A 19,680-nucleotide genomic window follows, 5' to 3' on the forward strand; every position below is an offset into this window, starting at 1 on the left:
GCTGGGCTGGAATAAGCATAAGATGGAATCAAGATTGCCAGGACAAATATCAATAACCTCAGATATGCAGATGACACCACCCTTACGGCAGAAAGTGAAGAAGAAATAAAAGCCTCTCAATGAAAGTGAAAGAGGAGAGTGAAAAAGTTGGCTTAAAGCTCAACATTCAGAAAACTAAGATCATGGCATCCGGTCCCATCACTTCATGGGAAATAGATGGGGAAACATTGGAAACAGTGTCAGACTTTATTTTTTTGGGCTCCAAAATCACTGAAGATGGTGATTGCAGCCACGAAATTAAAAGACACTTACTCCTTGGAAGGAAAGTTATGACCAACCTAGACAGCATATTAAAAAGCAGAGACATTACTTTGTCAACAAAGGTCCATCTAGTCAAGCCTATGTTTTTTCCAGTGGTCATGTATGGATGTGAGAGTGGGACTATAAGGAAAGCTGAGTGCCGAAGAATTGATGCTTTTGAACTATAGTGTTGGAGAAGATTCTTGAGAGTCCGCTGGACTGCAAGGAGATCCAAGCAGTCCATCCTAAAGCAGATCAGTCCTGGATGTTCATTGGAAGAACTGTTGTTGAAGCTGAAACTCCAATACATTGGCCACCTGATGCGAAGAGCTGACTCATTTGAAAAGACCCTGATGCTGGGAAAGATTGAGGGCAAGAGGAGAAGGGGACGACAGAAGATGAGATGGTTGGATGGCATCACCAACTCGATGGACATGAGTTAGGGTGAACTCCGGGAGTTGGTGATGGACAGGGAGGCCTGGCGTGCTGCAGTTCATGGGGTTGCAAAGAGTCAGACACGACTGAGCAACTGAACTGAACTGAACTTTGAGTATTACAAAAAAGGGAAATTGACAAAAGATGGCAGTATTCGTTTATCTCTAATCTCTACCTTTTAGACTTAAAAAAGAAAACCAGGAGCACTCTTGGGGAAGGACCTCTAATTCACCTCTTCAGTGGTGAGACCAGGCCCAGAGTCCCCTCTGGGGCCTGAGGGCCAAAGCCCCCCAGCCCCGTGGCCATGCGCTCCCTGGTTCAGGGGTACAGTACACACCATCCACTGCTGATGGGGTCACACAGCTCCCCAGTGATATCACTTACGTACAGAATCTACAAAAATGATAGGAATGAACTTATTTACAAAACAGAAAGACTCACAAACAGAAAACACAGGTTCGATCCCTGATCTGGGAAGATCTCGCATACTGCGGAGCAACTAAGCCCATGCTCTAGAGCCCATGAGCTGCAACTACTGAAGCCCCAGTGCCCTGGAGCCTGTTCTCCGAAACAAAAGAAGCCACGGCAATGAGAAGCCCGCAAATCGCAACTAGGGAGTAGGCCACACTCACCGCAACTAGAGAAAAGCCCTCACAGCAATGAAGACCCAGTACAGTCAAAAATAATATAAATAAATTTAAAAAATAGCAGCCATATAAAACAAGAGGTCTAGGTGACTGAAGGTTTAATTTGAAGGCCAAATGTGCATAAGAGATCAGACGATGGTTTCATTTATGATGATGAGTAAAATAAAAGCAAGGAAACACTCCTGTCTTAATTTGAGCATAATCTAAACTTGACATTGATCGTTTGGGTGGGTCTGTGGAGTTGGACAAATTGCCTGGTGTATTGTAATCATGTTGACGTTATTTTCCACAGGATATTTTTTAGATTGGCCCTTGTTATTTTGTTCAGAAAAGAACAGCACTTCATTCGATGAATGAGCCTGGTCTGAATTGAGGAGAAGTCAAGTATGAATAAGGAAGTGGATTTGGATGCTCCAAGTGTTGTTGAGAAATGAAATGAATGACCTGGCTAAGCCCATGTTTATCCCATCTCTCTGATGGGGAGGCGGGGAAGAAAAGGCGGGGAGCGAGGTTAATGAGTGTGTGTGAAAACCAGTCACTGTTCAAAGACACGGAACTTGAAAACAGTTGAATTTGGTTAAGCCTGAACAGACCTAGGGCAGTGTTTCATCACAGAACTGGTGACTAAAGTCCATGCTTCACATCTTCCCTGTTTTCTTTTTTTCACTTCCTGTCTTTGAAATGAGAACTACAAAGCCTTGAAATCAGAGCCTAAATCAGAGGGAAGAACAAATGTAATGGAGTATGACGGGTCTGCACTGGGCAGGGAGGGAGGAGGCTACAGAGAGGCGGGGTCTGCAGAGGTGTTTGGTGGCTGTGGGTGGGCGACAGGAATTGGAAGGAGAAGGCTTCCTCCAGATCATGGAGGCAGATCGTTCACGAAAAGTGAACTGCAGGCTGGACTTTAGGGGAGGAACCAGTAGAGGAGACCGGTAACACCGGTCCCGAAAATTCCAAAAAGACTCAGAGGGGTCAAGACTTTGAAAGGCTTACTAGCAGCGTATAACTGGAAGGTCAAAAATCTTCTTCCCAAGGTCACTGCTTTCTGCTCCCTTCACCTTGGACCCTGTTTCCTATATTTGACTTGTGGCTCTGATAGCAGACTTTGAATTTCAGTGATTTTTAGAAACAATATTTTCTGCTGCTTCTGATTACCCACAAAAAAATCAGTGTTCACCATGGAAAACACAGAAACCGCCCACCACCCCACCCCTGCCCCACAGACATACAGTCTGGGATGGATGATTTCTTATGAAAAGCCATAGGGAAGAAAGAGGATATGAGTTGGAAATATGGATAATTAAGTGTAAAATTGTAAATCCATCATGAGCGGGAATTTGGATTCTTCAGTGTTATTCTTCTCTATTCCTCTACATTATTTTTTCAAACAGAGTACCATCCATGGAATTAGATTAAGCATTTCTAGATTAAGATTAAGCATAACTAGATTAAACATTTCTAAGGTTCCCAATACATACTGCCAAACTGTTTTCCTATGAGGTCATACCAAATACGTGTCTTTGTGTGGCCACCAGACAGGCCTAAGTAAGCTGGATTCTTTCATGGAAGGAAAATGGTACATCACTGTTTTAATTTGCAGGTTATCTGTGATACTGATTTTCTTCCTTATGGTATATACCAGTACTGCTCTATCGTTCCTTTTTTCTGTTGTTTGACTTCTCAGAGTCCATGATAAGGCCTTGTGAATAGAATAATGAATTAATAAAATTACACTGAATTACTTCTCTGTGTTGAAAATCCTTCCCCACCCAAAATTATCATCATTAACTTAATTTGTTCACATTCCACTCACATTTCTTATTTTGGTTACCACTTTTATGTGACCCAGAAATAGCCCACATGTGAAATATCTGTAAATGGCAGGTTCTTTACCAAAGAAGAGCTCAGGAAAGGCAAAGGACTGTTAACTTCTGAAGGCAAATTACAAAAATGAAAGAGGTCATTTGTTGTCTTTTTATTTTTCAGAATAAGAAGAGTCCTTAATTTTTATTATGGCGAAGATGAAGAAGAGTTGGACTGAACTTCGTAAACCAGGATCCTCTGATATTTCTCTACAGAATAACAGTATAATATATCCAAATCAGTGCTATTTCCTAGAATTAAAAGCAAAACAAAGCTTTTCACTGCACACAGACAGCAGAATGCTCCTGGGAAGCATACAACGTGTGCCGGCACCACAGATGAGATAGCAGGAGCGTGGAGAAGTTTCTCGAAGTCACAGACTAAATGGAAGAAGGCCCAGGCATAAACCAATTCCATGGTTCTCGGTCAGTGTTCTTTCCACCGCACTCCCCCAGAACCTGACATTTTCTACAAAGTATATCATTTTAAAATTCCAATGAAAACATCTATTCTTCTGAGCAGCAAATAAAGCCATTACCATATTAACTTCTCCATGCTCAGATGTTCAGTCGTGTCCAGCTCTTTGCGACCCCATGGACTGTAGCCCACCAGGCTCCTCTGTCCATCGGATTTTCCAGGCAAGAATACCGTAATACAAGAATATGGTTTCCATCTCCTCCTTCTCCAGATTTTTTCCCACCCAGGGATCATATTTATGAATGGGATTATAGTCAATCATTTTCAATGCATGCAGATGCCCATCTGTTTATTAACACCTTCATTATATGATCTTACTTTCCCTGACATATCTATTCAAACAAAAGCAGGCTCTGTGCCTAAGAACTTCTCTAATATTCTTTATTAAAAAATGAAAGAGTGGGCATATCTTACAGCTTTCTTATAAGAAGCCATTTAATTAGAGTAGAATAAAAAGCCTTTGTTTCATTTCTACTCAAAGTTTGCATTTGTGATTGACACAGAGATCAAGCTTACTTCAACAATGGCAAATTTAAATGGGGAGGTTTCACAATCCTTAAGGGGGAAAAATGTCACACGTGACAATGTTCAACCTATTGAATTCACTATTAAGTAAGAGTCCAGTTCCATTCATGTGTGCCAACTTCCTTCCAGGGAATCCTCTTTGAGACGAAGGCAAACTAAAATTCCCTGTGATGTGCCAGATACTTTTATAGACTTCATGTTATCTCAATTAATCCTAACAGTAACTGCTGCTGCTGCTGCTAAGTCGCTTCAGTCGTGTCCGACTCTGTGCAACCCCATAGACGGCAGCCCACCAGGCTCCCCCATCCCTGGGATTCTCCAGGCAAGAACACTGGAGTGGGTTACCATTTCCTTCTCCAATGCATGAAAGTGAAAAGTGAAAGTGAAGTCGCTCAGTCGTGTCTGACTCTTCGAGACCCCATGGACCGCAGCCTACCAGGCTCCTCCGTCAGTGGGATTTTTCAGGCAAGAGTACTGGAGTGGGGTGCCATTGCCTTCTCCGACAGTAACTGCTAGAGGTTGGTAAATTTGCTGAGAAAGTAAAAACGCTGCACAGAGAAAGCCAGTGCACTGGGAAAGCAGAGCTACTGGCCGTGCTTAGTCGCTCAGGTGTGTCCGACTCTCTGCGACCCCACAGACTGCAGCCTGTTAGCCCTCTGTCCATGGGGATTCTCCAGGCAAGAACACTGGAGTGGGCTGCCATGATCTCCTCCAGAGGCTCTTCCTAACTCAGGGATCAAACCCAAGACTCCCACACTGCAGGTGGATTCTTTACCATCTGAGCCACGAGGGAAGCTGGCTGGCTCTTCTTTTATCACGAAGGACAACATCAGCAGGAGGTTAACCTCAGGACGGTGTTTTCTTGTACCCAACTGGCGTCTGAGGTATCTTTCTGGCTGACTCATTGTCTTGGAGACCATTCTACCTGCAGCCACATTATAGTTGTCTTAGGTGCTAGAAACCACATGCTTCTATTGCAAGACTCGGTTCTTTGGTGAAGGTAAACAATAACTTTGATGGAGAGAAATAAGCTGTGGCTTTGAACACTTCTTTCCAATTTTCCATCATGGAATTGTTGTTTAGAACACAATAATCTTGAGAATTAGTGAGATCTTGAGAATCACATGGACCAATCTCCAAAGAAGAATCTTCCAGCTTCCCCATCAGGGGTCTCCCAATCTCACTGATGAAGTGAGGACAGCACACAAAACCTGATAGCATGGCAACCTAATCTGGTTTTCTTACAGCTCCAAGAGTTAAAAAAAAAAACAAAAACAACCTTTTTAAAAACTGAATCCAACCCAGTACATGTCTTTGTTTAGTTCTAAAGAAAATGCCCACTTGTCAGGAAGGTATACTGAGATCAGTTAAGACGTGTCAACAGTTTTAGGGCTCCTGCACTTGCCTCACTTGTAATTGAGAAGATGAAAGACACTTTTTTTCTGATGAGAGTCAGGATGGCATGAGGAAAATGAATGGACTTTGGGGTCAAGCTAATCTGAGTGTGAAGGCAGATTTCAGCATTTACTAAAAACGCGGCTTTATTCAAGGTTCTTGAGCTCCGTGACTCAGTTTCCCCATTTGCAAAAGGGGTTAATGATTCCTAGCTTGCAATTTCAAGAACTGGGGATGATATACATATAGCAGCCAGTGCAATGCCTAGCACATGGTACGTGTGTGATCAAATGGTATGGCTTGAGCAGTCATCACAGAGCAAAGAATGTCTTGAAAGAGCAGATTTTAATGGCTTATGCAGTTCACCAAACACTGCCTGGGTGGCGGCACATGCAGGCAGAAAATCTGAATGTCTCCTCTTTCACAAACTAGGTGTGTGACAGATTCTCTATTTCAGCTTCCTCATATACAAAACGTGTAGATGTTACATCTCAGAAATTTTTTTTTAAAGGTAAGTATAAAACTATTTGGGAAAGTATTTTCTTAAGTGTAAAACACAAGATATTGGTCCTGTGATTGTTCATAAAATTAAAAAGAATCAAATCAAATCTTTGATGTTCAAGCATCCCATATGGAAGGGACTTTCTACTGTGAAAATAATGATGCCTTTGAAGCAAAGAATCTGGGCATCTCTTGCTTTTTCTAGAAGTGACTCAAAACGTTTGACTGTGACAGTCAGGGTATTCTCCTGTCTGTCACTGGGCATACAGGACTGCTTACCTGTGGCCTCACTGAAATGGTGACCTGATCACACTGATATGCCTTCCAATATTAATGCAAAATTAAAAACATAACCTCTTTCATTCCCAATTCAAAAAAAAATCTAAAAGGTATATTCTCTCTTTTGTTATTCTGACTGAAGGGCATTCTGAGCAAGTTTCTGGTAACTTTTGAAGAATGAGACTGTGAATGCTTATACTTGTAGGGTGAAAATCAAGAAAGGCACTAAGGAGAGGAAATTTAGAAATTTTGTTCATTTCCAACATGATCAATTGAGTCAGAGACTTTGACATATAGACCCTTCTGGGAGTTAGAATTTAAAGCACTTCAAACCCCACAATGGAAAATGTGACTTTTGCCTCCCAGGAAATTCCTTGCCAATTCTGACTTGAAATTCATCTACCTTTCTTATAGTGATTGAACATTTCCTTATGCACAGATACTGAAACCTGAACTTATGTAATTCCCTGGTGGTCCAGTGGTCAATGGACATGAGTTTGAGTAAACTCTGTAAGTTGGTGGTATACAGGGAAGCCTGGCATGCTGCAGTCCATGGGGTCGCAAAGAGTCAGACATGATTGAGCGACTGAACTGAACTGAACTAGTGGTTAGGATTCAGTGCTCTCACTAGTGTGGCCTGGGTGTGGCCTGGCCAAAATTTAGAAAAAAAGAAAGAAAATAACTGATCTTTATTTAAAAAAAAAAAGAAAGGAAAAAAAAAAAAACCCTCAGTAGTTTGCTGAATAGATTTTAGATTCAGATATGCATCTGAAAAAAATCATAAGCCACAAAAAATTATTCATAAACAAAAGTCAGAATGAAAAATATACAAGGGGAGACCTCTTTTCAAAGCAAGAAAAACTCTGAAGGGAAAGATAGAGAAATCGAATTAAGAAAAATCAGGTCAATTGCCAGCTTTCTGACCAGAGACAGGTCTGTGCTACTGTATAAATGCTGAGTCTTCGTTAACGAGGTAGCACAGCCTCAAAATCCAGGGCACGGTCATGGCCAGCGCAGCACTGCTCGCTGCCGTAACCAACGGCTTGGGTGTGAAGACCGATCGTGCAGTTAGGAGACTCTTCTCAGGCTCAGCTTCCTCATCTGCAAACGATGGCTGGCCCCTCCTAGGGTAATGGTTTCAGTTAAATGAACAGCTCCTGCAGAGTACTTAATAAATCCACTCCCAGAAGGACTTCTCTTTTTCTGCCTTTTCAAGATGATAACATTTCCAACCCACCTTTTATGAGATCATGCAACTTTAAAGGGCTGGCACACATGGAATAATTTTCAGCTCATAGAGTCATGTTTTTAATCTCCGCGTGCCCAATTTATTAAACTGTGGTGTATTCTTACAAAGAAATACTATGCATCAGTGAAGGAATACATTACAGCTACACAAATCAATGCTGAGTGAAAGGAGCCAGACACAGAAGAACACAGATATGTGATTCCACTTTTATGGAGCTCAAGAAAAGCGAATGTAGGGACTTTCCTGGTGGCTCAGCGGTGAAGAATCTGCCTGCCAATGAAGGAGACATGGGTTTGATCCCTCACTCCAGGAGATCGCACATGTCTCGGAGCGACTAAGCCCACATGCCACAACTCTTGAGGCTGTGCTCCACAATGAGAAGCCTGTGCGCCCCCATCTAGAGAGGAGCTCCACACTCGCCGGGACTAGAAAAAGGCCCTCGCAGCAGCAAAGACCCAGCACAGCCATAAATAAACAAAAATTATTAAAAAAAACAGATAACGTGTGGCGATAGAAGTCGGAATAATGGTTACCTGGAGCAGGGTGGGTGGGTGGCAGGGAGGAGAAGCCCAGGGAGCCTTCTGAGACACTGAAAGAGCCCCATACTTTGAACTAAGATTGGTGGTTACACAGGAATACGTAAAAACTCAAGCTGTATACTTAAGAGTTGTTCATTTGACTGCCTTTATGTTATATTTCAATAAATAATATTTAAAATAATATTTTTCAAAGCACTTGTTTGACTTAATCTCATTACATATAAGCTTCTCCCTTATCGCATTGTTCTAGGCTCTTTTTGCATTTTGTGTAAGTGCTCAATTTTTTTCACTGGTAGGAAATAATTGTAGGAATAAAGAATTACTCATATATTAAAATTTCCAAATAGCTGAATATATCTACTTAAGTTAGAAAACTATTACTTTCTTGGAAGAAAATCTTTATACAAAATGATTTGTGGTCCTCAGTGTTATCTTAAACAAATGCTACTGAGCACATTTTCCTTGGTGAACCAAGGCTATCCTTAGAAGTTTACATGGTTGAGCTGGGCTGAAATGAAAGGATGGCTTCAGGGGCTGTTTTTCATTGCTCTGTGCCTGCCTCTAACCATCCTGGTCCTTATCCTCTGCTTTCATTCATTCATTCATTTGGTACGTGTTTTTAGAATGCCCAATATGTGCTAAGCACTGAACACAGAGTGAAGAATAAGACAGTCACAATTCATGACGTAAGGGGGACTTACTCTTTGGCAGAGGAGCCAAGTATAAAACTAGTGTGCTGACTATCTTAAAGGGATAGGACCTAATTTAGGGGGTTTAGGAAGGTCACCTTGAAGAAATGACATTTAAGAACTGAGAGGTAACAACCTAGCCTAGAATGAGATCTTAGTAAGCATTTGTTGAATGAATGGATGATTGATCATTAGCCAACAAAGAAGAGTTCTGATTCATTGTGCATTAAGAAAACAGGAATTCTAAACCAAAAGCAAGTAGGCACAGAGTGAGGCCCTGATGGGCTTAATGGCCTGAATTTTTTGAATGCTGTAAGAACTGTTTGTTGCCTTACTTAAGACCTTGTGTTACTAGACAAGGATTTCTTTCCCCTTCTTTTTTTGGCCCCACTGTGGGCACATGGGATCTTAGTTCTGCAATCAGGGATCGAACCTGTGTCCCAGTCAGCAAAAGTTTGACAGACCCTTAACCACTGAACTGCCAAGGAAGTCCCGAGTGAAGGATTTTTAATCATTGCTCGACTAACCTATACAAATTCAGTTTTTACCAAAACAAAACCAGCCCCAAATAGCCCATGTCTTTATGATAATTCCCCTAGTCTGCCTGATAGTTCTGATCCCAAGTCCTGGCACAGTCACTCAAAAATCTTGAAAGGTGGGTGTTACACACCCACACCTTTTTCGTGACAGCTCTGTCCAAGCAAGCCAAGACAACCCTGACTCCTTGGGCATTCCTGCATGTTGCAAACCGCCACCTAATTTGGGGGCCAATTACTGTCCCTAGAGATTTCACCTTCATGACATATTACAAACCAAGAGCTTGCTGTCTAAAGGAGAAAGGAGCAGATGACAAAATCTTTGTGGAGAGACTTTACCCAAATATCTGCCTGATAAGGATTTCCCTGCAGCTCAAATGGTAAGGAATCTGCCTGCAATGCAGGAGACCGGGGTTCGATCCCTGGGTCAGGAAGATCCTCTGGTGAAGGGAATGGCAATCCACTCCAGTATTCTTGCCTGGAGAATCCCATGGACAGAGGGGCCTGGCAGGCTACCTCCTGTGGGTTTGCAGAGTCAGACACGACTGAGCAACTAACACACACAGGCCTGATAAAGCCAGCCTGGTACTATTAACGTATCACATGGAGTAGCAGCAAAGTTTTAAATGCCAGAGATAGGGGCCAGTGTATCCAGAGTTTAATTTGACATCTGAGTGGATCCATTCACAAACTGCCCAATAACTGCAAGAACTCCTAAAGAGAGATGGAAATGTAGACTTTGTTGATCTTAGTTTCTTACAGTTCCATACAGAGCTTTGGGACTTCTGATTTTAAAGAAGCAAACAAAGGAACTCACTGCGTAGGATTTTCCCAATGAAATAGCGGGAAACAGGGGATGGCAAATATCTGGAAATGATTTATTTTTAGACTTCTTTCCAGTCTTCCTGTTCCTCTGATGAAATTTCAGACATAAAACTCTATCCATCTACCTGAGACACAGTGGAATTAATGCATGAGTTTCTTCACTGGTCAGGATCTATTTTGGATTTCTGCAGTATTAACAACATTGAAGGTCAAAAGTTTGACAGACCCTTAAGCAATCAAGGTGCGTCTATGGGACGGAGAAGTAAACAGCAAGTATTCCTACCTCTGTTTCAAAATTTGGAAAGAGAGATAAGAAAAAGGTAATATACTTGTGGCAAGTTACATAAACTTACAGTGGTTGGGGTAGTGAAATGACTCAACATAAAATTCAGTTTTCTGACACGCATATAAAACAATCAAATCTGCTTTCCCTCGGGTGAACTGATGTCTTCGGCCCTTCGAAATTGTAGATTTAGTCCTATTTGCCTAAATACACAAAGCCACACTGAACTTTTTCCCATGAAGGAAGTTTCCTCTAATTTTGAAACCATCATTTATTTCAACCATTTTGCAATGACTGGGAAGCTGTCAGAAGAAAGACTCTCAGCTTCTGACTGCTAGCGTCACCGGTGGAAAGAGTACGCTAATAATGTTCCTTCATAATCAGTGCTACAGTCCATGGGGTCGCAAAGAGTTGGACGTGACTGAGCAACTGAACAACAACATGCTTGAGGTTTAATCTTAACTTCAGTACCGTCTTTATGATTAGGTTTCCTGCCATAAAATAAAATCAGACTAAAGATTCCACATGCTTGTTACATTGCAAATACCATCCAGCAACTTCTTTTCCCAGGAACTGGCCATTAGTCACCTTCTGGAGTTACCCTTTTTCTAGATTTTCCTACCGACTCTTTGAGTTTTAACCACTAGTAACACAGTTCCAAGTATCTGTGTCCAGGATATCATTATTACACTTGATCAAATGTAAACATTTGATTATGGCTCTAGTTTTATCATAGACGCTCATGTTTTCTACAAAAGGAAAAAAAAAGGTAAAATACTTAGCATTCCCAAGAAGCATTGAGTCATTTGTTTCTCCAAAACTATGTATGACCAGGGTATAAAGTTATTCCTAGCAACTGTGTTCTAAAAACAAAAATTTGAGGGTAGGAACAGTCTTTCAAGCTGACCTTTCATCGGGGCAAGGAGTGGGTAAGAGAGAAAGTTTAAGGGTATTTTCACAAAACCCAAGCCACCATTTAGCAAAAGCTTTTCAGGGAGTGAGTCACGGGGTATAATGAGACGCAAATCACAAGGTTACACGTTGCCTCCTAGGAACACTGCACCTGGTTCCGAATTCTTTGCTAAAGCAAACGCTGAGTTCTGATTCAGGCCGTGGGGAAGGAAACCTCAAGCGCAGGTAGATTTTACCTCCTTCTGTGTGACACACACGTCCCTGGACTAAAACCGAAAACAACATTCAGCCGAAACTGAAGATCACAATTATGCAGGGGCTGCGGGCCACAGGAAAACACGGTTTGCAAAGCAGTTCTTTGGCCCCTTCCTCCCCATGCCCGCCCGCTCAGCAGAAGGAACACGTATGCAACCGAACATTTTAAACATGTATAGAAACTAAAGTCTGAAACCAGTACCTGCCGAACACCTGGCGCTCCCTTTCCCCTGCTGGCTCTCTCCTCCCACACTCTGGCAACGGAATGCCCTTCAAAACCCTGGCTCAGTGCTTCTGGTAAATGTTTTACGAGACACTAAACAGCCTTGTGTCCCACCCTCAGAGCAAACACCATTGAGAGAACACAATATAATGCTCGAAATGATATCGTGTGATGTGATGTGCAGTAATGCAAATGAACAGGCGGGCTCTATTTCCACACTTCCCCTTAAGGGGGAAAAGAAAATCCCAAACTTCCAAGGGGTGGGGGTGGGCTAGCAGGAAGGGCTCGCAGATACAAACTTGGAGTTTTGTGTGGGTTTTTTGTTTTTTGTTTTTTTTAAGCCTCATTATGATAAGCTCATTGTTCTAATCCCCAAGCAAGTCTTGGCTTGTTAAAATGAAAAAGTGTCAAAGGCAAGAGTTAGTAAAGGGTAGAGGTCACGAGTGACTCTGTAGAGACTGCCACATCTAAACATGTACCACGTATTTCTATTTTTCAGAGCAAAGCGGACGCCAAAAAAGCTTTACAGAAACCATCTTCCACACAAAATAAAACGTACTTCCCATTTTCCATACCCTTCAAGTAATTCACAGTTAAAAACCAACTCTGCTCCAAACCAGAAGTTTTGCATTCCATTCAAGTTAACAATTACAACTGGAGGATAACAGAAACTGCCTGGCACTGAATTATTAGCATACCCAAGTCAGGTGCCTCTTGGTACCACCAGGGTTAACACGATAAAGAGAGAGCACCCGGGGATCACCCACAGCACACATGTACGTCGATGAAGTCAGGAGCTCCCGTGGGCAGCGCACACCTACCTGCTCTTGGAGCTGAGAAATGAGAAAACAGAATTATCCCGTGACCGTCGCGCCGACTCCATGAAAAGAGACCAAGGCCGTGGAGAGAAGGAATTGACTTTGGCTTTGGAATCTCACACACGGCCAGGTTAGGCAAATAAGAAAACCCATTCTCTAGTCCCCACCCCCACCGGAGTCCCCAGGAATACCTAGAATTCTTCATTTCATACCTTTAGGATCTCCAGTGGGGTAGAAAGAAAAGTGAACAGGGAATTGTGATCAAGGCTTTTGGGCACACCGGCTGTGTGACCTTGAACAAATCACTTAACCTCTCTGAGCCTGTTTTCCTCATCTGTAAAAGAAAAATGTCTAAAACCAGGAAAGATTTACCCAAAGAACTGCCAGCCCTCTTAATCTGGGAGCGTAGAAAACGGCATATAGACATTTTCAAAGCATTTTCAAGCTAGTTGTCCATTTTCTCTCCCCCAACCCTTACCTCTATAGGTTGGTCCTATCTTGTTTTCAGTTTCCTCAGTATTACAGATGCCTCAGGTTAGTGCTGTGACTAATCCGCCCTGGGTGGGTATCCTGAAGGCCGGTTATCTGCCTCCCGGAGGCGTGGTGAGCCGACCTCCGCGGCCTCCAGCCCAGGCTGCTGGGCCTGTGCTTTCGCAACATCTCTCCTCTTGAATTCCTCTTGCCCTCTAACACAGATACCTGCATGCTCGCCTCCCTTCCCCGTTCCTGCTCTCTCCCTCTTATTTTTTTTTTCTCATTTTCTCTTTCCTATCCCCCTTTCTACCCTTCCTTTTTTGCCCGACTCCTCGACAGAGAGATGATGTGTGTGTGGACATCAATCACTCCTCTCACCCTCTTTCTTCTTTTATTTTATGTGATAAACAAGCTGGTGAGGGAGTGAAACGGATGTGCTATCATCCAGATTCTACTGAAGAGAGACCGGAAAGGTTCAACAGCTGGCTCTAGGTCACGAGGCTGAAGCTGGACTTTCCTGACAGGCCAGGGTTTCTCCCTCCTTCACGGCCAGGACCACCCAATTCCCCGCCCTCAGATACGCCTCTTCTCAGAGCCTCAAATTCTCCACATGGTATGACTGAGTCTCCCTGATAATTCTGGCATATTCTCATCTTCCTCCCTCTGGGCTCATCATCTTATCCTATTTGGGGGGCAGGGGGGGTCTATCTCACTTGACCCCCACAGCCCACCTCCCCTTCTTTAAGCAAACCAAAGAGGAACAAATCTGCAAAATGACAAACCCACACAACTGGGGAATAATTATTCACTTCATAGGAGTCTTTCTCTTCATTAGTAGCTCTCTTGGGTACCCAAGCCACGTGGTACCACATATCCACGCACATGTCAACCACTTTCTAGACCGTAAAAGGAGCCCCCTCTGCATTCTTACCACGCTGTCCAGTGCTTATGGTTAAAGAGCATAATTGAATTCTGAAGGAAAAAAAGTGTGAAGACAATATCAGAATCCAAAGCAGTGCCTAATGGAGTAAACTCCAGGTATGACTCCAGGAATAACTTGAGAGTTTAGGGTTTTGATGTAGTAGCTGTGTTTTGTTCTGTATTCCAAGAGGATGAGAAAAGTGGATTATATTGATAAGGTGGCAAATAAATTAACCATCAAATCATGCCATGAAACAAGAACCAATGATTAAATGCCAGACAGGGAATCCTGGCATGCTGCAGGCCACGGGGTCTCAAAGAATTGGACACGAATCAGCGACTGAACGACAATTACCGGTTACCTGATAAACAATCCTGGTGACGGACAGGGAAGCCTGGCCTGCTGCATTCCATGGGGTCACCAAGGGTTGGACACGACTGAGTGGCTGAACTGAACTGATCTACAATCTCATTTAATTTAATCTAACAGAGGAGGAGGAGACAGGTTCAGAGAACATGCCCCAGGGCATGCTCTTAGCTGATAAGGGCAGAGCTGAGAATCAGAGGAGATCCAATCCAGTCATTGCTCTTCATCTGAGCCACTCTCCTGCCACGAGGACCCTGGCTCAAGGGCGGATCTGTTGCTCAAATCCAGTCACCTGTGCATGCTTTCCAGGCTCTACAAGAACATGTTTGGCCCTGTTTTTCTACTCCTTTTCCTTGGGTTCCCCAATCCTTCTTGTCACGTTTCACCCCAAGACAATCTGTCCTGCTCACTTTGAAATCTATGGACAGATTCTACTATTGAGGATCTCAGTTCAGTTCAGTTCAGTTGCTCAGTCGTGTCCAACTCTGCAACCCCATGAATCGCAGCACGCCAGGCCTCCCGGTCCATCACAAACTCCTGGAGTTTACTCAAACTCATGTCCATCGAGTCGGTGATGCCATCCAGCCATCTCATCCTCTGTCGTCCCCTTCTCCTCCTGCCCCCAATCCCTCCCAGCATCAGGGTCTTTTCCAGTGAGTCAACTCTTCGCATGAGGTGGCCAAAGTACTGGAGTTTCAGCTTCAGCATCAGTCCCTCCAATGAACACCCAGGACTGATCTCCTTTAGGATGGACTGGTTGGATCTCCTTGCAGTCCGAGGGGCTCTCAAGAGTCTTCCCCCAACACCACAGTTCAAAAGCATCATTCTTCGGCGCTCAGCTTTCTTCACCGTCCAACTCTCACACCCATACATGACCACTGGAAAAACCACAGCCTTGACTAGATGGACCTTTGTTGGCAAAGTAATGTCTGCTTTTTAATATGCTATCCAGGTTGGTCATAATTTTCCTTCCAAGGAATAAGCGTCTTTTAATTTTCATGGCTGCAGTCACCATCTGCAGTGATTTTGGAGCCCAAAAAAATAAAGTCTGACACTGTTTCCACTGTCTCCCCATCTATTTCCCATGAGGATCTCAGTTGACCACAAAAACTGAGATATGGATAGTATGGATTTCCCCACTTCAAGTAAGCCTTTCTGTTCATTTTTTTCCTACGGCCACAAATTTGATATTTGACTTTAAACACTGTGGGCTGTGTTAAAATTCCCTGTGTCATATAGTCCTTGGTGTTCTATTGTATTCAAATATTTCACCTCATGCTGCTCAGAGGATAAATTCTTTGTCCCTGAGAAAGAACTGTGCCTTCCAGGCAATATAAATGTTTGATAATAGCATTTTCCCACTTCCAGCCATGCAATTCTAAGTTGGGTTTTGTGCTATTGTTTTGGGTATGCCATCATGCGGGTGTCCCCCTGGTACTTCTAACTGCCAAGTTCTGTTAGGGCAGAAAAATCAGCCTCTCTCTGCTCTTTCACCAGAGCGTCTGTCGTTCCAGAGGCCCACCTCTAGCTTAGATACATCTGAATCTAGCATGTATTTGGTCTGCAAGATGGTTCCAGATTCTGAAAGGGGTTTTGAGTTCTCTCTGACACTCGTGATAGGAAAGAGGAAGCAGCAAGAGGAGAATGTTTTATTTGGAGTGAGTAAGTCTCGCAGAATCCTGGAGAGGTCTTTCCTCCCCTGACTTGTTCAAGCCCCCTTCAGTTTTCTGGAGAGGGCATCCGAGAGCATCCTGAAGGCAGCCTCAGAAAGTTCCGGTCACCCAGCCCAGCCTAAATCAAACCCTAAGAAAGGTCCCAACAGTCCCTGGTGTTTTTCCAAACTGCTTATGGAAGGAGATGTTGGAATAGATGAGGGGGACACATGATGAATCAACACACAGGCCATCACTGTCTTTCACTGGGACATTAACAGTTTCACTGGGACCAGAAGGTTCTCAAAGTGAGGTCCCTGGATCCCCTGGGAGACCCTTTCGGAGGTCTGCAAAGTCAAAACAATTTTCATAATAACACTAATACTTCTGTATTTTTCCACTGTGTTGACATTTGCACCAATGCTGAAAAGGCAGCAGAGGGTAAAACTGCTGGTACCTCAGCACAAAAGAAGACAGCGGCAACAATTGGCACTAGCAATCACAGCATTTTTCTATTAGCAGGCACGAGAGGTTGTCTTCATTATTTTTTTGAATGTACCTGAAGCAGGAAAATATTAATTCCATTATTTAATACATCTTGACTCTTGAGCATATACCTTTTTAAATATTCTGTGTGATGAAATGGGAGGCATGCAGAAAACACTCTTGCTGCATACTTAATCATGACCATAGACTCAAGAAAAGTCACGTGTGTGACAGTTACAGGGCGAACTACAGCTGCTTCTGTCACAGAACACTGTTTTTACTTAAAGAATGACTGACAGCTAAACTGTGGTTATCCAGATACGGGGTATTCAGTAGATACTTTCTGAAAGGACAAATGAAATGTGCCTGTCACTTCGAAGAACACAACTAACAGTATTTGTCTCCAATGATAAAATTGGAGCTTTCAGGCAAAAGTTAAATTTTTGAGGAACGTAACATTCACCACCATGAGCTTAATAGCTTGCCATGTTAAAAGCTTTTCTGATGAAATTAGTTGTGATATTAGTAAATGTGATTTTTAATGATAGTATATAATGAAATAGTGTATAATGAAATGTGTCAATATTTCAATGATCTTCACAACTCAGTAACCCAGTATTTTCTAAATGACCAATTCATAATGTTACAGAATCATGCATAATAAAAGATCCATCCATAGCACAAGTAAACCAGTGGATTTTAACATGAGTATAAAAACTTCACTGATATGGTTTCAGATTCCATACTACAAACCAATCTTTAAGAAACTATCTCTTTAAGGTTTGGCTTTGGTAGCAAAGAAGAATGTTCTCAACTACCTGAGAGGTATATCAAAACACCCCTCTCTTTTCCAACTACATATCTTTGTGAAGCTGAGTGTTCTTTATTTACTTCAATAAAAACAACATATTTCACCAGATCGAAGGCAGAAGCAGATATAAGAATACAGTTGACTTCTATCAAGCCAGTAATTAAAGAGATTTGCAAAAATATGATGTGCTTTCTAGCATCTATTTTTTTTGAAATACAGTTTTTCATAAAATGTTATTTATGTCAACATAAGAAATTCCAACTATTTTTGAAGTACTTAATAAATATTTTTAACTTCTTAGTTTGAATTTCTAATGTGGTAAATAGTTACAGATACAATCCACATAAACAAGAGCACTCTAGGTTCGTCAATAATTCTTAAGAACGTAAAGACAGGGTTGCCAGATTCAGCAAATAAAAATGCAGATCCCAGTTAATTTCTGTTCATTTTTATTTTATACTGAAGTATAGTTGATTAACTATAGTTGATTAACACTGTTGTGTCAGTTAAATTTGACTTTCAGATAAACAACAAATAATATTTTAGTTTAAGTATCCATGCAACATTTGGGACATATTTATACTAAAAAAAATTACTTTATTGCTTATCTGAAGTTTATATGAGTGTCCTTTATTTTATTTGCCTGTTAAGATGTGCTGAGCCCAGAAAGTTTGAGAAAAGCTGCAGTAGACCATGCCCCGCACACATGTGCTAACACACTAACATGTATTTAACACCCACTGTGTACCAGACCCTGCACTAAATTCTTGACAAATACTACCTCTTCAATCATCTCCAAAATCCTATGTGGCAAGTATTATTGAGATCCCTAGTTTAAGTAAAACTAGTTATTGGTGGAAGGCAAGACTGGAACCCACTCACTCAGACACCAAAATCTCAACTTGTAACCATGAGGCTTACACTGAAATCTAAGGGAGAATCCCAAAGATGATGGGTTTTTCTGCATATTTGCATCTCATAGCAAAGCGATTTCTTTTTTTCTCTGTCTCACAGCTGTGTATATGTTCTATTATCAGTAAAATGATGGAAGCCAAGGCTGTGTGTCAGGAAATTCTATCCAGAACTGGCTGTGAGTATTTGGCTCAGAGCAAACTTTCCTAATGGATGCTTCCCTGGGCATGACAACTGCCTTTTTCCGGGCTGGGAATTCCAGAATGGAGCACTGCTCGTTACTATTAATTGGAAGCTGATGGGAGCTTGGTGCTGGATTGGAATCATCCTTGAGCATTGATAATTTCTCCAAATGAATCTGTACCAACTGAAGCAAATGCAACTATTGTTTTAAGTGAGCCAAGGTCCCATTTTTCTTACGATCATGACCCAGGCCACTGGATATATTTAATGAGCTAAGGTTCGACAGTAAACAAACTAGGGAAAGTGAGTTTTTTTTATGATACAGCATGGCAGCAAGGGTATATACTCACTGCACCTCAAGATCTGCAAATACAAAAATGAATTTGCTTGCAGGCAACTTGGACCTTCTCTCCATTCACCTAGGGGCATCCCAGGTGGCGCCATAGTAAAGAACCGCCTGCTTATGTAAGAGATGTGGGTTCAATCCCTGGGTCAGAAAGAACCCCTGGAGGAGGGCATGGCAACCCACTCCAGTATTCTTGCCTGGAGAATCCCCAAGGACAGAGGAGCCTGACGGGCTGCAGTCCATGGGGTCGGAAAAGAGTCAGACACGGCCGAGTGACTTAGCATCCATGCCCTAGTCACCCTTCTTCTCCTGCAGTTTCAAGAGTGTGTCCCGTCCCCCGCCTACCCCATCCCCGCCTGCCCCCGTCAGCCAGACACGGACAAGTCGAGGCTGCAGGGCAAGGGGAGGCCCCTAAGGCAGTTCTTTACCTTTCTTTGTGTTCTTTACGGCTTAATCCTTGTGTTTGTACTTACTTTATCCGGGCTGTCAATACGATGAGGACAGCAATATTCACATGGCAAGCTATAGTCCACAGGGTTGCAAAGAGTCGGACACCACTGAGTAACTAACTACTACTGTGCATAATGAAGTGTACAAAGTGAGGAACATGCAAGGGAGGTAGAGAAAGATAGAGACACTAGTCTTTCAGACAGGAAAATTTCTTTAACAAAGGGAAGACTTACCTTTCAGATCTTTTGTTTTGTAAATTTGGATTTTTATTAGATGTGAGGCACACCAGATTACGCTAAAGGAGGTTATGTATACAGAAGCCAAGGC

General features: G+C 42.6%; 1 protein-coding gene across 9 annotated transcripts in view; it reads right to left on the reverse strand.

Moving 5' to 3' along the window:
• The window catches only part of RBM47 (RNA binding motif protein 47), a 176,899-nt gene that overhangs the window by 70,772 nt on the left and 86,447 nt on the right, over window positions 1-19,680 (reverse strand). Inside the window, exon 1 of one of the 9 annotated variants that reach the window (XM_061164628.1) lies at window positions 13,230-13,335. The exons of 5 other annotated variants lie outside the window; for them this stretch is intronic. The gene's annotated coding sequence lies outside the window, so the exon portion shown is untranslated. Of the gene's footprint in view, window positions 1-11,912; window positions 12,006-13,229; window positions 13,336-19,680 lie in introns of those variants that run through there. 3 more of the 9 variants (XM_061164624.1, XM_061164623.1, XM_061164626.1) reach the window with 3 other exon arrangements.

Source organism: Dama dama, chromosome 17 (assembly GCF_033118175.1).
Source record: "Dama dama isolate Ldn47 chromosome 17, ASM3311817v1, whole genome shotgun sequence".
NCBI classification, from domain to species: domain Eukaryota; kingdom Metazoa; phylum Chordata; class Mammalia; order Artiodactyla; family Cervidae; genus Dama; species Dama dama.